Genomic DNA, 10,000 nt, shown 5'->3' with positions numbered 1-10,000 from the left:
TAATGCATCCTGAGACCGTTTTACTCAAAGTTAGAGCAAAAAAATTTTTTGTCCAAAAATCTTCCGTCGGTCATACCGGTACCCTTGTCCTATGACTTGTACCAAGTTGTGAAGGGTACATTTTGACAAAAATCCAAAAAAATCTTTAAAAAGTCGCTATTGCTTATTGCATTCAGCATCGTTAGACGACTCTTATATGCCTTGGATGACCACTGTCTGATGATTATTTTAGATTTTATGCCAAAATTTTGATTTCGTGTCTTACGTCCCTACATTAGACGACCTTGGATTTTCTTCTCCCACACCGCCATACAACTTTGATGGTCGGGTGACTTTTGCTATTTACTGTCGGTGTTCACTTTTCGTGGTTAAATATGTATTCTGAGACAGTTTTACTCAAAGTTAGAGAAAAAAAATTTCTTCTCAATAAATCCCCCGAAACCAATGTCTTATACATTGAACCAGGTTATGAGGCGCACCTGTGTGTGAAGAGTTCTTCGTGTGGTTTATAGACATTTCAGGCACTTGGTATATAGTTTTGGTTTGTGCCCAAGTCCCGTACTTAGAGATATTTTTGGTTTCGGACCAACCAATTCGACTTGCCTTCATCTCTTGTTAGGTTTATAATATCAATACTCGAACTTATATGCATGTTCAGGGACATCATTTTAACTTTCGGTTTGCGCACAAGTCCCGAACTTAGTGATATTTTTGGTTTTGGACCAACCAATTCGACTTGCCTTCATCTCTTGTTAGGTTTATAATATCAATACTCGAACTTATATGCATGTTCAGGGACATCATTTTAACTTTCGGTTTGCACCCAAGTCCCGAACTTAGAGATATTTTTGGTTTCGGACCAACCAATTCGACTTGCCTTCATCTCTTGTTAGGTTTATAATATCAATACTCGAACTTATATGCATGTTCAGGGACATCATTTTAACTTTCGGTTTGTACCCAAGTCCCGAACTTAGTGATATTTTTGGTTTCTCACCAACCAAATCGACTTGCCTTCATCTCTTGTTAGGTTTATAATATCAATACTCGAACTTATATGCATGTTCAGGGACATCATTTTAACTTTCGGTTTGCACCCAAGTCCCGAACTTAGAGATATTTTTGGTTTTGGACCAACCAATTCGACTTGCGTTCATCTCTTGTTCGGTTTATAATATCAATACTCGAACTTATATGCATGTTCAGGGACATCATTTTAACTTTCGGTTTGTACCCAAGTCCCGAACTTAGAGATATTTTTGGTTTTGGACCAACCAATTCGACTTGCCTTCATCTCTTGTTAGGTTTATAATATCAATACTCGAACTTATATGCATGTTCAGGGACATCATATTAACTTTCGGTTTGTACCCAAGTCCCGAACTTAGTGATATTTTTGGTTTCCGACCAACCAATTCGACTTGCCTTCATCTCTTGTTAGGTTTATAATATCAATACTCGAACTTATATGCATGTTCAGGGACATCATTTTAACATTCGGTTTGTACCCAAGTCCCGAACTTAGTGATATTTTTGGTTTCCGACCAACCAATTCGACTTGCCTTCATCTCTTGTTAGGTTTATAATATCAATACTCGAACTTATATGCATGTTCAGGGACATCATTTTAACTTTCGGTTTGCACCCAAGTCCCGAACTTAGAGATATTTTTGGTTTTGGACCAACCAATTCGACTTGCCTTCATCTCTTGTTAGGTTTATAATATCAATACTCGAACTTATATGCATGTTCAGGGACATCATATTCACTTTCGGTTTGCACCCAAGTCCCGAACTTAGTGATATTTTTGGTTTCTTACCAACCAATTCGACTTGCCTTCATCTCTTGTTAGGTTTATAATATCAATACTCGAACTTATATGCATGTTCAGGGACATCATATTCACTTTCGGTTTTTACCCAAGTCCCGAACTTAGAGATATTTTTGGTTTCTTATCAACCAATTCGACTTGCCTTCATCTCTTGTTAGGTTTATAATATCAATACTCGAACTTATATGCATGTTCAAGGACATCATTTTCACTTTCGGTTTGTACCCAAGTCCCGAACTTAGTGATATTTTTGGTTTCTTAGCAACCAATTCGACTTGCCTTCATCTCTTGTTAGGTTTATAATATCAATACTCGAACTTATATGCATGTTCAGGGACATCATTTTAACTTTCGGTTTGTACCCAAGTCCCGAACTTAGTGATATTTTTGGTTTTGGACCAACCAATTCGACTTGCCTTCATCTCTTGTTAGGTTTATAATATCAATACTCGAACTGATATGCATGTTCAGGGACATCATTTTAACTTTCGGTTTGTACCCAAGTCCCGAACTTAGAGATATTTTTGGTTTTGGACCAACCAATTCGACTTGTCTTCATCTCTTGTTAGGTTTATAATATCAATACTCGAACTTATATGCATGTTCAGGGACATCATATTCACTTTCGGTTTGCACCCAAGTCCCGAACTTAGTGATATTTTTGGTTTCTTATCAACCAATTCGACTTGCCTTCATCTCTTGTTAGGTTTATAATATCAATACTCGAACTTATATGCATGTTCAGGGACATCATTTTAACTTTCGGTTTGCACCCAAGTCCCGAACTTAGAGATATTTTTGGTTTTGGACCAACCAATTCGACTTGCCTTCATCTCTTGTTAGGTTTATAATATCAATACTCGAACTTATATGCATGTTCAGGGACATCATTTTAACATTCGGTTTGTACCCAAGTCCCGAACTTAGTGATATTTTTGGTTTCCGACCAACCAATTCGACTTGCCTTCATCTCTTGTTAGGTTTATAATATCAATACTCGAACTTATATGCATGTTCAGGGACATCATTTTAACTTTCGGTTTGCACCCAAGTCCCGAACTTAGAGATATTTTTGGTTTTGGACCAACCAATTCGACTTGCCTTCATCTCTTGTTAGGTTTATAATATCAATACTCGAACTTATATGCATGTTCAGGGACATCATATTCACTTTCGGTTTGCACCCAAGTCCCGAACTTAGTGATATTTTTGGTTTCTTACCAACCAATTCGACTTGCCTTCATCTCTTGTTAGGTTTATAATATCAATACTCGAACTTATATGCATGTTCAGGGACATCATATTCACTTTCGGTTTTTACCCAAGTCCCGAACTTAGAGATATTTTTGGTTTCTTATCAACCAATTCGACTTGCCTTCATCTCTTGTTAGGTTTATAATATCAATACTCGAACTTATATGCATGTTCAAGGACATCATTTTCACTTTCGGTTTGTACCCAAGTCCCGAACTTAGTGATATTTTTGGTTTCTTAGCAACCAATTCGACTTGCCTTCATCTCTTGTTAGGTTTATAATATCAATACTCGAACTTATATGCATGTTCAGGGACATCATTTTAACTTTCGGTTTGTACCCAAGTCCCGAACTTAGTGATATTTTTGGTTTTGGACCAACCAATTCGACTTGCCTTCATCTCTTGTTAGGTTTATAATATCAATACTCGAACTGATATGCATGTTCAGGGACATCATTTTAACTTTCGGTTTGTACCCAAGTCCCGAACTTAGAGATATTTTTGGTTTTGGACCAACCAATTCGACTTGTCTTCATCTCTTGTTAGGTTTATAATATCAATACTCGAACTTATATGCATGTTCAGGGACATCATATTAACTTTCGGTTTGTACCCAAGTCCCGAACTTAGAGATATTTTTGGTTTCTTACCAACCAATTCGACTTGCATTCATCTCTTGTTAGGTTTATAATATCAATACTCGAACTTATATGCATGTTCAGGGACATCATATTCACTTTCGGTTTGCACCCAAGTCCCGAACTTAGTGATATTTTTGGTTTCTTATCAACCAATTCGACTTGCCTTCATCTCTTGTTAGGTTTATAATATCAATACTCGAACTTATATGCATGTTCAGGGACATCATTTTAACTTTCGGTTTGCACCCAAGTCCCGAACTTAGAGATATTTTTGGTTTTGGACCAACCAATTCGACTTGCCTTCATCTCTTGTTAGGTTTATAATATCAATACTCGAACTTATATGCATGTTCAGGGACATCATTTTAACATTCGGTTTGTACCCAAGTCCCGAACTTAGTGATATTTTTGGTTTCCGACCAACCAATTCGACTTGCCTTCATCTCTTGTTAGGTTTATAATATCAATACTCGAACTTATATGCATGTTCAGGGACATCATTTTAACTTTCGGTTTGCACCCAAGTCCCGAACTTAGAGATATTTTTGGTTTTGGACCAACCAATTCGACTTGCCTTCATCTCTTGTTAGGTTTATAATATCAATACTCGAACTTATATGCATGTTCAGGGACATCATATTAACTATTGGTTTGCGCACAAGTCCCGAACTTAGTGATATTTTTGGTTTCCAACCAACCAATTCGACTTGCCTTCATCTCTTGTTAGGTTTATAATATCAATACTCGAACTTATATGCATGTTCAGGGACATCATTTTAACTTTCGGTTTGCACCCAAGTCCCGAACTTAGAGATATTTTTGGTTTCTCACCAACCAATTCGACTTGCCTTCATCTCTTGTTAGGTTTATAATATCAATACTCGAACTTATATGCATGTTCAGGGACATCATTTTAACTTTTGGTTTGCGCACAAGTCCCGAACTTAGTGATATTTTTGGTTTCCGACCAACCAATTCGACTTGCCTTCATCTCTTGTTAGGTTTATAATATCAATACTCGAACTTATATGCATGTTCAGGGACATCATATTAACTTTCAGTTTGTACCCAAGTCCCGAACTTAGAGACATTTTTGGTTTCGGACCAACCAATTCGACTTGCCTTCATCTCTTGTTAGGTTTATAAAATCAATACTCGAACTTATATGCATGTTCAGGGACATCATTTTAACTTTCGGTTTGCACCCAAGTCCCGAACTTAGAGATATTTTTGGTTTTGGACCAACCAATTCGACTTGCCTTCATCTCTTGTTAGGTTTATAATATCAATACTCGAACTTATATGCATGTTCAGGGACGTCATATTAACTTTTGGTTTGCACCCAAGTCCCGAACTTAGTGATATATTTGGTTTTGGACCAACCAATTCGACTTGCCTTCATCTCTTGTTAGGTTTATAATATCAATACTCGAACTTATATGCATGTTCAGGGACATCATTTTAACTTTCGGTTTGCACCCAAGTCCCGAACTTAGAGATATTTTTGGTTTTGGACCAACCAATTCGACTTGCCTTCATCTCTTTTTAGGTTTATAAAATCAATACTCGAACTTATATGCATGTTCAGGGACATCATTTTAACTTTTGGTTTGCGCACAAGTCCCGAACTTAGAGATATTTTTGGTTTCCGACCAACCAATTCGACTTGCCTTCATCTCTTGTTAGGTTTATAATATCAATACTCGAACTTATATGCATGTTCAGGGACATCATATTAACTTTCGGTTTGTACCCAAGTCCCGAACTTAGAGATATTTTTGGTTTCTCACCAACCAATTCGACTTGCCTTCATCTCTTGTTAGGTTTATAATATCAATACTCGAACTTATATGCATGTTCAGGGACATCATTTTAACTTTCGGTTTGTACCCAAGTCCCGAACTTAGTGATATTTTTGGTTTCTTACTTACCAATTCGACTTGCCTTCATCTCTTGTTAGGTTTATAATATCAATACTCGAACTTATATGCATGTTCAGGGACATCATATTAACTTTTGGTTTGCGCACAAGTCCCGAACTTAGAGATATTTTTGGTTTTGGACCAACCAATTCGACTTGCCTTCATCTCTTGTGAGGTTTATAATATCAATACTCGAACTTATATGCATGTTCAGGGACATTATTTTAACTTTCGGTTTGTACCCAAGTCCCGAACTTAGAGATATTTTTGGTTTCCGACCAACCAATTCGACTTGCCTTCATCTCTTGTTAGGTTTATAATATCAATACTCGAACTTATATGCATGTTCAGGGACATCATTTTAACTTTCGGTTTGCACCCAAGTCCCGAACTTAGAGATATTTTTGGTTTCTCACCAACCAATTCGACTTGCCTTCATCTCTTGTTAGGTTTATAATATCAATACTCGAACTTATATGCATGTTCAGGGACATCATTTTAACTTTCGGTTTGTACCCAAGTCCCGAACTTAGTGATATTTTTGGTTTCTCACCAACCAATTCGACTTGCCTTCATCTCTTGTGAGGTTTATAATATCAATACTCGAACTTATATGCATGTTCAGGGACATTATTTTAACTTTCGGTTTGTACCCAAGTCCCGAACTTAGAGATATTTTTGGTTTCCGACCAACCAATTCGACTTGCCTTCATCTCTTGTTAGGTTTATAATATCAATACTCGAACTTATATGCATGTTCAGGGACATCATTTTAACTTTCGGTTTGCACCCAAGTCCCGAACTTAGAGATATTTTTGGTTTCTCACCAACCAATTCGACTTGCCTTCATCTCTTGTTAGGTTTATAATATCAATACTCGAACTTATATGCATGTTCAGGGACGTCATATTAACTTTTGGTTTGCACCCAAGTCCCGAACTTAGTGATATATTTGGTTTTGGACCAACCAATTCGACTTGCCTTCATCTCTTGTTAGGTTTATAATATCAATACTCGAACTTATATGCATGTTCAGGGACATCATTTTAACTTTCGGTTTGCACCCAAGTCCCGAACTTAGAGATATTTTTGGTTTTGGACCAACCAATTCGACTTGCCTTCATCTCTTTTTAGGTTTATAAAATCAATACTCGAACTTATATGCATGTTCAGGGACATCATTTTAACTTTTGGTTTGCGCACAAGTCCCGAACTTAGAGATATTTTTGGTTTCCGACCAACCAATTCGACTTGCCTTCATCTCTTGTTAGGTTTATAATATCAATACTCGAACTTATATGCATGTTCAGGGACATCATATTAACTTTCGGTTTGTACCCAAGTCCCGAACTTAGAGATATTTTTGGTTTCTCACCAACCAATTCGACTTGCCTTCATCTCTTGTTAGGTTTATAATATCAATACTCGAACTTATATGCATGTTCAGGGACATCATTTTAACTTTCGGTTTGTACCCAAGTCCCGAACTTAGTGATATTTTTGGTTTCTTACTTACCAATTCGACTTGCCTTCATCTCTTGTTAGGTTTATAATATCAATACTCGAACTTATATGCATGTTCAGGGACATCATATTAACTTTTGGTTTGCGCACAAGTCCCGAACTTAGAGATATTTTTGGTTTTGGACCAACCAATTCGACTTGCCTTCATCTCTTGTGAGGTTTATAATATCAATACTCGAACTTATATGCATGTTCAGGGACATCATTTTAACTTTCGGTTTGCTCCCAAGTCCCGAACTTAGAGATATTTTTGGTTTCGGACCAACCAATTCGACTTGCCTTCATCTCTTGTTAGGTTTATAATATCAATACTCGAACTTATATGCATGTTCAGGGACATCATATTAACTTTCGGTTTGCGCACAAGTCCCGAACTTAGAGATATTTTTGGTTTCGGACCAACCAATTCGACTTGCCTTCATCTCTTGTTAGGTTTATAATATCAATACTCGAACTTATATGCATGTTCAGGGACATCATTTTAACTTTCGGTTTGTACCCAAGTCCCGAACTTAGAGATATTTTTGGTTTCTTACTTACCAATTCGACTTGCCTTCATCTCTTGTTAGGTTTATAATATCAATACTCGAACTTATGTGCATGTTCAGGGACATCATTTTAACTTTCGGTTTGTACCCAAGTCCCGAACTTAGTGATATTTTTGGTTTCTCACCAACCAATTCGACTTGCCTTCATCTCTTGTTAGGTTTATAATATCAATACTCGAACTTATATGCATGTTCAGGGACATCATATTAACTTTCGGTTTGTACCCAAGTCCCGAACTTAGTGATATTTTTGGTTTCCGACCAACCAATTCGACTTGCCTTCATCTCTTGTTAGGTTAGCAAAATTTTTAATGCAATAACATGTATTTTGTGAGTTTATGTCCGAGGGATTTAAGTACCGGACTTAGAGAAATTTTTGAAGTCCAAACATTCAATTTGGACTCCATACTCCATTGCTCCTCTAAGAGGTACCTAGTACCCCGTAGCGAAGCAACCGTCACGTTTGAACTTTCCACTAGGAGGTGCAGCCATCACTCGACATGTTAATCATTATCACCCCATACTACTCTCTATATCCGGATACGGCGCTAACCCGATTGCTTGCCCCGACAGCAATCGACCCACTCGTAAGCGGGTTACCCGTAGGTAAGTCAACGATGCGTATTGCCCCCTTCAAGCAAACCGATCATCACTCCGTGGAGGAGTAATGACGGACCCGTACCGGTATCAACTGCATATGATCAACATTCTTATGAACCCACACACTCTTCGCTTATATGCTCAGTAACATTTGAATTCTCTCTCTGTCTTTCGTTTTCCAACTCATTCATCGTGCATACTGAACACACCCGGAAAGGTGCGACAGTACACACGAATACACCACCAAGCATGGGTCGCCTGAGAGGATCGATGCGAACGCATCTCTACAACTCGCAGCTCCCAGCCTGAAGTCCCGTCGTTTGCGGGCGGTCGGTAGGCATCGAAACTAGTCAAGTCCACGGTCGGCGAGGTCAGCTGCCACCAGTGTTCCCTATGGTCAGGTACTAACACGTGCGGTGCGACCCTGCGCGATGCGGCCAAGTCTAGAAGCGGGGATGAGGCGCCAGGCTGCGAGGCAGCGCCAGCGTATCTCGGAGGGTTGTTAGGCCCGCTAGCTTACGATTGCCTATGGGGGTTTGAAGCGCTATCAGCTCGGATTGGTTACGACCTTAGAGGCGTTCAGGCATAATCCAGCGGACGTAGCGTCATACCAAAGTCCGGTCGAACTAGTATTGAGCCAGTGGTCCGTACCTGTGGTTCCTCTCGTACTGCACAGGAATTCCGTTAAGATAGCACAAATGCACACACCAGTAGGGTAAAACTAACCTGTCTCACGACGGTCTAAACCCAGCTCACGTTCCCTTGAAAGGGTGAACAATCCTACGCTTTGGGAATTTTGCTTCACAATGATAGGAAGAGCCGACATCGAAGGATCAAAAAGTCACGTCGCTATGAACGCTTGGCGACCACAAGCCAGTTATCCCTGTGTAGTTGCGATCGGTCAGCCGAAGTGAGCAGACGTGCCTGTGCTGTGCTCCGTGAGGAAAAAATTTTTTCGTGTTATTCAGTGAATTCAATAGTAAGGGTGGTGAATTTACGTGTGCGGCCCCCGATCTTGGTCCTACGCCCCCCCTCCGAATTTTTCCGGAAAATTCGGAAAATTGAGGGAGTTTTTCGTGGGACGGTTTTTCGCGAATATTAAGAAAAGTAGTGGACCGATCGGGCCAAATGAGGTCTTAAAAGAAGCGGGCCAGTGTGCCGCATGTTTTTGAGAAGGAAAAACTTTGAAAAGTATGGAGTTCAGTTTATAGTGAGTGATTAAAAAGTGAAAATTGAACTTAAAATAGCCAGTGTAGCTTAAGAGCTAGAAGAGAGCTGCCATATAAAGATTTGTGCGTTTCTTGGAGGAGAACAATTCCAGAAAGTTTCAAGACAATCGAGTGAAAACTGACGGAGTTACAGGGCGGCAAAGTTTCGCACCAAAAAAGGACGCCGTTTTTCGCCTTCCGAAAATGGCGGCGTGTGTGTGAAAAAAGCCGTTAAAAACCGTTAAAAACCGTTAAAAACTGGTCCCTGTACCACCAACACCCGGACGGAACATTTTGTGCGGAGCACCCGGTGTTCGGACGGGTTGTTCAGAGTGTCCGCCCTGGTTTCCCGAGAGTTCCCGGCGGGCCCACTGGCCGCTTTTTGGAGGTTCGGCCGGCCAGTCAACCGATCCGGACGTGCGACCCCTCCATCGACGCGTCTCGGTAAGTGGAAACTGGGAGTGACCATC

Source organism: Anopheles maculipalpis, assembly GCF_943734695.1.
Source record: "Anopheles maculipalpis chromosome X unlocalized genomic scaffold, idAnoMacuDA_375_x X_unloc_6, whole genome shotgun sequence".
Classification (NCBI taxonomy): Eukaryota; Metazoa; Arthropoda; class Insecta; order Diptera; family Culicidae; genus Anopheles; species Anopheles maculipalpis.
This window is presented reverse-complemented; position numbering follows the sequence as displayed.